We start from the raw sequence: 7,784 nt of genomic DNA, 5'->3' as shown, positions 1-7,784 counted from the left end.
GCGCGCAGCCGCAAAAAAAACAGAAAGGTAGGTGAAGCGGGGGAATGGGATGGGACGGGATGGGATGGCGGGCAGCTCAGAACCTCCTGTCCTGCGATCCCTCCTGCAGCTGTTTCCATGGATCTGCCTAAGAGGAGAAGGGGGGCCCAAACACCAATCAGCCTAGGGGTCCTACTCAGCTTAATCCGGCCCTGGAGAGGGGTAGCCATGTTAGTCCATAGTATCGCGGTGGGGGTGGGGGAAAACAAAGACTCTGCGACACTTTAAAGATTAACTGTATTTATTTTTTAAAGGCATAAACTTTCTTAGGCCAGCGCCTACTTCCTCAGATGCATGAGTGAAGACTCAGGGAGGGTTGATATACAATGTTGCACACACCCCAATCTCTGAGCGGTGCGAGACTTCCAGGAGTTCCTGCGCATATCCAGGATTTGGTTTCCTTGGAATGAAGGTCAGCAGAGACTAGGGTTGCCAGGTCCATGGCCTGAGACTGATCCTGTATCTTAGGAGAAGAGAAGGTCAGCCAAGTGCAGGTGTTCTTGCAACTCTGTAATGGGAAAAACCACAAGGTGGAATTCTCTCTCCCCCCTCCACAACTTTTAAAGATACAGAAGACCTCTTGGAGGCTGGGCCTGGCAACCAATAGCCTCTTGTGCAGAGTATAGGTTATGCATCAGGATAATCAAATGCTGTGACACCCCCATTTCTTTTAAAGCATTCCATAGTTTTTCATGATCTACACAGTCAAAGGATTTGCTGTAATCTATGAAGCACAGGGTGATTTTCTTCTGAAATTCCTTGCTCTGTTCTATTATCCAACGTATGTTTGCAATATGATCTCTGGTGCCTCTTCCTTTTCTAAATCCAGCTTGGATGTCTGGCATTTCTCGCTCCATATATGGTAAGAGCCTTTGTTGTAGAATCTTGAGCATTACTTTACTGCATTCCCTGGGTTCCCCTTTCTTAGGAATTGGGATGTATGCAGAATGCTTCCAGTCTGTGGGCCGTTGTTTAGTTTTCCATATTTCTTGACAGATTTTTGTCAAAATTTGGACAGATTCAGTCTCAGTAGCTTGTAGCAACTCTATTGGTATGCCATCTATTCCTGGTGATTTGTTTCTTCCAAGTATGTTAAGAGCAGCTTTCACTTCGCAGTCTAAAATTTCTGGTTTTTCATCATACGGTTCCTCCGTGAATGAATCTGTCATCCTGGCATCTCTTTTATAGAGTTCTTCAGTGTATTGCTTCCATCTTCCTTTTATTTCATCTGGTCAGGAACAGAAGAGCTTAATTTCAAAACAATCTCAAGATGGCACATGACTCCACAGACTAAAACGTATTCACTAATAGGCAAAAAACCCTTGCAGTTTAAGAACATACCTATAGCCACCTGATATTTCTATCAAACTTTAAAAAGCAGGGAAATTGGGCAGCTACAGTGAATGCACCCGGGAAGCAGGAGACCTGACCTCCTCTCTGAGATATTGCACTGCCCTACAATTTTGTAAAAAAGCAAACACAATTTGGGTTTGTCTTTCACAGTCCAATCCACTTCCTGTGTAGTTTGGAAGAATTTGGTAATATGTGCCTCTGACCATATGGTGAGTGGTGGCAACACCTGCCATCTCCAAAAATGGAGAATTACATTTTTGTATGTTTGTTGGTGTTCTTCTTTCTTTGCTTCTTTCCTGTATTATTACTGTTTCTATAGAGAATCTAACTTAGAAAATTATATTTCTCTCATTACTCATTCTAGAAATTTGTGTAAAATTTATTTTTACTAATTTCAAGGCCTTTTCATTGGTCAATGTCATATGATGGTGAAGACAGCCTTTTGTGTTTCAAACTGGAGGTCTATTTCCATTTTGGGTGCATTAACAGTTGAATCTGAAACTGCAGTTTGATGTAAAATCAGACTGATTACATTAAGCTGATTCTTAAGCAATGACTCTAGCTGTTGGGGGAAAAAAACTTGGCCTGCCCAAGATGCATGTTTTCAGCCTGCTATGCTTAAACCACTCCTCTTAAGGAAGGGTGAGCATGGTCAATTAAATTTCCTATGTTGTTCTGCACAGCATAGGAAATGGACCTCTAGTGTGGAGGCACCTACCCTGTGGAACTCGCAGGAGATTGCATGGGCGGGCATTGGGCAGAGGAAAAGCCCCTTTCCTTTCTACAAGGAAAACATTGTGAACAGTATCAGTATTTTTCCAGGTTTCCCCCACCTTTTAATTCTACAGTAGGCACATGTAGTCTCCCACTCAAATTTAAACGAAAGCTGTGCCTGGCCACATCCACAACAGATTTTTATTTCACTATAGACAGTCATGGCTTCTCCTGAAGAATCCTGGGAAGTGTAGTTAGTGAAGGGTGCTGAGAGTTGCTAGGAGAGGCCCTATTCCCCTCACAGAACTCCTCTACAAGAGGAGCTAACTGTTAAACCACTCTGGCCAGTGGAGCTTTTTCAGAAGAATGAGAGTCTCCTAACAACTCTCAGCACCCTTCAAAAACTACACTCCCCAGGATTCTTTGGGGAAACCCAGGGTTGTCTAAATTAGAATAACTGTCTGGCCTGGGTGTGGCCCCTGATTAGCCAAGCCAAACAGTTGTGAGTCTGGCTTTTAGAACACAGACAGTTGGTTCTTACTGAGCATGCCCATGCCTATCATTGACTCCAATGTTAAATTTCTTAAATTAATCAAAAATCAGCCAGGCATTTTTTAAAACTTCTAAACTGCAGAAGATGAAGGTCAGAGTATGGGGCAAGGTCAGTAATAGGATTACAGCTACTCTGTGAACATGGCTGATTTTTAATTAATTTCAACAAATTATGAGACCACTGACAGAAAAAAGTCCAACAGTGGTCTGGATTTTTTTCTCTTGTTTTACACTTTGAACTCTTGATTATCTCTGAGTGTTTTGTGTATCACCATGAAAACTTAGAGGGTTGTTAGGCAAGCGTTTCTGAGTTCAGGACTATAGATTTTGTACAGTTTTGTTTTGAAATGAGCTTATGGGAAGCATTGGAATGGCATGGGGGGCTATTTTCAATTTAACATTGTGGAATGCGAAAAAATCCATGCTGGCAATAGTATACAGCCACAAGAGTGGTTGTATAATAACAAAAGAAAAATTATTGTTTATTATTGTTTGTTTCTTTGTTTACTGTAAAATCTGTTATTATTTAAAACAATAAAAATATACAAAGTTGACTCTGGCCTACAAAAGCTTATGCCATAATAAAAACAATCATTAAAATTCCACAGAGTATTTGTTATTGTTTTTAATGGTGACTGAGAGACACCTTCCCAGCTGTGACAAAATAGTTATTGTCTCTGTAAAATATATTGAAGATTTGTTTATATATTTAATATTATGGAGGTTCTTGACTTACCTAGATCAGTCTTTTTTATAGCTTTGCAGTCTGCTGGGCCCAGCTGAGGCCCTGCAGTCTGTTGCTCCAAAGAAAGTGAGTGGAACCAGGGTTAAGGACTAAGCCACCTTGTGAGAGCAGTGGGTAATGTAGCTCAGTAGTAGAACATCTGCTTTCTATGCAGGAGGTCCCAGGTTCAATCCCTGGCATCTCCAGATAGGGCTGGGAGAGACGCCTGTCTGAAACCCTGGAGAGCCACGTCCAGTCAGAGAATACTGAGTTAGATGGACCAATGGTTTGACTTAGTATAAGGCAGTGTTCTGTGTTCCCATGAGAGGGTAAAGACAAGAACTGTGAACCTCAGGGCTAAACTGAATTAGGTTCCAGATGACAGGAGCTTCATAAGCTGGAAGGGTAGTGGTAGAGAACCTCTGGCTCTCCAGATGTTGATGGACTTCCAACTTGCATCATTCCCACCTAGAATGGCCAATGGCCAGGAATGATGGGAGCTGTAGTCGTGCAACATCTGGAGGGCCACTAGTTCCTCACTTCTGTTCCACAGTTTCCATGAACACCCCCTCCTCAGTTCTATACTTTCCATGACCACAGGCATTAATTGCCCAGTGGAAACTTTAGTCCACGCAGCCAAAGGACAGGGTTCTCTGGTTGTTAGACAAGCATCTTTATTTCTTCAGGAATTCCTCCTAGCTCACTTAATTATCTAACAGACATGCATTCTGGCAGTCTCTCAAGTAATTTTCTGCTTTATATATACTCCCAGGCTATGCTAAAGTTCAAGCATGTTCACCTATCTAATATATTTCCTGTGGTCATTATGTTAACCTAAGATGTGTATGAGTACCTGCTGCTAATTTGGGAAGTGTTGGGACATGTTTGGACAAATGCCAGTCCACAGTAATGCTGCCTGGTTATTTGGCTATCATACCATCAGCATTGTGCAGTGAAGTGCTTTTCTTCAGTTCCTGGCCACATACCCATCTTTGCAAAATACACTGGACAAAAGTGGCACTTTCTGAATTCTGCAACTTGAGAAATATCATCTCTCTTGTCCTTGCTTGCTCTCAGTTCATATCTATTTACATTAGCGAGAATTAATTTATAGATAGATCGGTGCGACCAACTTTACCGTTCATGCATGGCTGTTCTCAGTTTGGTGCATGGTATTTAATGGTGCTTGAGACATCTTTAATGAATTAACCATTGGTGCATGTAAAGCAGGGATATGCAACATGACCGTGAAGCCACATCTGGATACCCAAGCCTCGACCCCTAGACTATGCAACAAAACCAGTCTACTTACTGTCAAGAATAGCTAACTTTGGTCAAGGTGAAATGGGTCAACCAGAGAGAATTCTGGGAGCCTATGGGTCCCTGGGATACCCTACTGGGGGAGATCCACAGCTCAGTGTCAGACAGACAATTTGCAACCTTGCAGGAAGATGCAACTGAACCTTAGCTGTTATCCCTTATTGGCTTCCTGAGATCAAAAGTCAGGAAGGGGGTGTTGTAGATCAGGACTCCTGGGTGATGCCCTTATCTTCAAAGGCTTCAAAGGAGTGGATCATGGCACAGGCGGAATATGGCTATTTGCCTAAACCCTCCCTGTGGGCCGAGAATCTCCATAAAAATGAAGGATATTCCTTCAGTTGTTGTTCCCTATTTCCATCTACTCGACTTGCCTGAACCTTTACAGAAAAGAAAAGCCGTTTGGGGACCAGGCTATTCTACTGTGAGTATAGGATCTTAGTTTAGAAAGTTCTTTGTTATATTCCTTGACTATATTGAACCTCTCACCTTTGTTATGCCAATGTATCTCGTGTAGCCCGGCTGAAGGTGATTAGTTTTGAGGAAACAATTGCTGCTCTCTTTTTGTATATACCTTTCTTTTCTTTTAAATAAACTACTATTTTATAAATGCTGTGTATTGGCTTGAAACTAATGATTCTAAATCTAGTCCTTGATTGCTGAACGCTACTGATTACTGATAATTAACGTGGGTTAATATCTTTAGAACTCATGTAGTTCTCTGAGATCCCCTTGCTCAGAGAAGAAAGCTGGGAAAAGGGGTGGTGGCAGTTCTACCATTGGTTTAATCCTGAAGGAGGGATAGTTTGTCTGGGAAGCAGAGACCCAAGGGAGTTGGGACTTTTCTCAGAAGAAAAGAACCCCCCTTGGGTCACTGAGGACAAGGGACCTCAGGGGGACAATTCTTTGACACTTACCTTTTAGGTTTCAGGAGGGATGAGAAAGGCAGAATGAGCTGTGGACCAAGACATATCCTATGCATGTTTGTTGTTGTTATGTGCATAGGGTTCAGGATAGTATGGCTGTAGGCCCTCTGCATGTTTACTTAGGAATAAATCTTACAGAATTCAGTAAGTCATACTCTTAAGTCAGTGTGTGGTTAGGACTGCAACGTTAAAAAAATGGTTTTCTGATTGTGTTCCAGAGAACCTGTTGGAGAATTTCTCAGTGAGGTCTGTGAGGCGTCCTTCCCTGGCTCTCCCTGTCAGGTTCCTACCTGCGCATGGCTACTGCCTGTCACTAGGCACCACCAGGGACTCCACCAGTCCGGACCGCTCTCTCTTATGGTTTCTCTCCCCGCTCTAGCACAGATCTCAACAGATCCCCCTGCTAGGCAACCACCAGTAAAGTCCCAATACTAGTATTCCCAGAGACTCTGAATACTGGTATTGTTATTCTCTTCACCGCTGCCACCATTTGTTACAGTTCCCCTTCAGCCTTGGTCATTACCTTACCCTCCCTTCTGGTCTGTGAAACCCAGCCAAGGATCAGGCCTTTGGTAAACCAAATTAAGTATTTATTACAGATAACAAAGCTAACAAGATTAACAAGATTTCTTCTTAAGGCACATAAGCATATGGTTTTACTCAATACTAATCCGAACTCCACCTCCCTCCTGGTAAACAACTCTCTAAACCCCACCAAGCAGCCCACTCAGTTCTCTTCTCCCCCCCCAGATTCCACTCTCACTCTTCCTTTTATACATTCAGCCATTTTAAACACTCAGCCAATCATCTCGCATTCTACTGCCCATTCACTCCCCCTCTTTCACTCCACTTACCATGTATCTTCTAAACAACCAACACTTACCATATATACATTAATATAGGAACATCACAAGGTCACTAATCATGGATGAGCTTTCATGAAGGATAGTTTGCATACTCACTGCAAAATATTATGTCTAGATACTTGTTTGCAATGGAGGACCACTGCGAGAAGAAAAGTAGCAACATAGTATTAGTGTGTAAATACAACAGTGGTTCCCAACCTGGGGGCTGTGACCCCCCAGGGCCCCCCTGAAGTAATCCAGAGGGGCTGTGAACAGTAAAGAAATGCATTTTTTTAAAGTCTTCACTTCCTGAATGCTGTCTGCTCCCCACTGCCACTGCATACGACACCTCCCCCTTGCTCCAAATGAGAGGGGAGGACTTTTGTTGAAGCTCCAGGGCATCTTTCAGGTGCACCGAGGGCAGGCATTTGCCTATAAAACACATGGCAGATGCCAAAGGAGGCCTAAAATTCCAAGGCCTAAAATCATTAACCCCCCTCCTCAACCTATCCACCCTTTTGTCTTCACAGTGTAGCATCCCCACCACTGCCACACTGTTGTTGTTATTATTATTTTAAAAATCTCAGCACGTTGGCTGAGGCTGGGGTCCACATACTGCAGCTGAAATGTATTCATTTATTTAATTATTATTGCATTTATATCTCACCTTTCCTCCAAATTGCTCAAGGTGGTATACATAGTTTCCCCCTTTCAATTTTATCCTCACACCAATCCTGTGAGATAGGCCAGGCTGAGAGACCATGTCTAGCCCAAGGTCACCCAGTGGGTTTCATGGCGGGTGGGGATTTGAACCTGGATCTTAGTCCAACACTGTAACCCACTGGTGTTGGGAGACAGGACTGTATATCTTCAGACTAGGGGGGAAGGGGGATACCAATTTGATGAACCTTTGCATTAAGAAAAGAAAGCGCCTCCCTGTCTGCTGGGAGCTTTTTATGGAAAGGGATATTTGGAGATGTGATTTTGCCACGCACCATTTTTTCAGTTAACAGAGGCTAAAATTACAATTAATGTGGGGGGGGGTCACAACATTTTTGAGCTTCTTTTTGCTTCACGAAAAGCCCTCTCTCGTTCTGAGTAAGGGCATTGTCAGCAGCGGCAGTGCGAGGGGACAGGAGTCAATGATAGTAATCACCTCTTCTTCCTGGTAGCTCCACCCTCAGCCTTCTTTGGCATCTGCCACGTGTTTTATAGGCAGATGCCTGCCCTTGGTGCTTCAGCAAAAGTCCTCCCCTCTTGTTTGGAGCAAGGGGAAGGTGTCATCTGCAGCAGCAGTGGGGAGCAGACAGTGTG

The 7,784-nt window shown here is 43.3% G+C and overlaps 1 non-coding gene across 1 annotated transcript; it reads left to right on the top strand.

The window, feature by feature from the left end:
* Positions 1-3,516: 3,516 nt before the first annotated feature.
* TRNAR-UCU (transfer RNA arginine (anticodon UCU)) lies at positions 3,517-3,588 on the top strand. Its single transcript has one exon. It is a non-coding gene; the product is annotated as a tRNA-Arg (tRNA).
* The last annotated feature ends 4,196 nt before the right edge of the window (positions 3,589-7,784 follow it).

The sequence above is a fragment of the Rhineura floridana genome, chromosome 3 (assembly GCF_030035675.1).
Source record: "Rhineura floridana isolate rRhiFlo1 chromosome 3, rRhiFlo1.hap2, whole genome shotgun sequence".
Lineage (NCBI taxonomy): Eukaryota > Metazoa > Chordata > Lepidosauria > Squamata > Rhineuridae > Rhineura > Rhineura floridana.
Note: the sequence above shows the minus strand (reverse complement) of the source record. Positions and strands in the feature narration are given on the sequence as shown.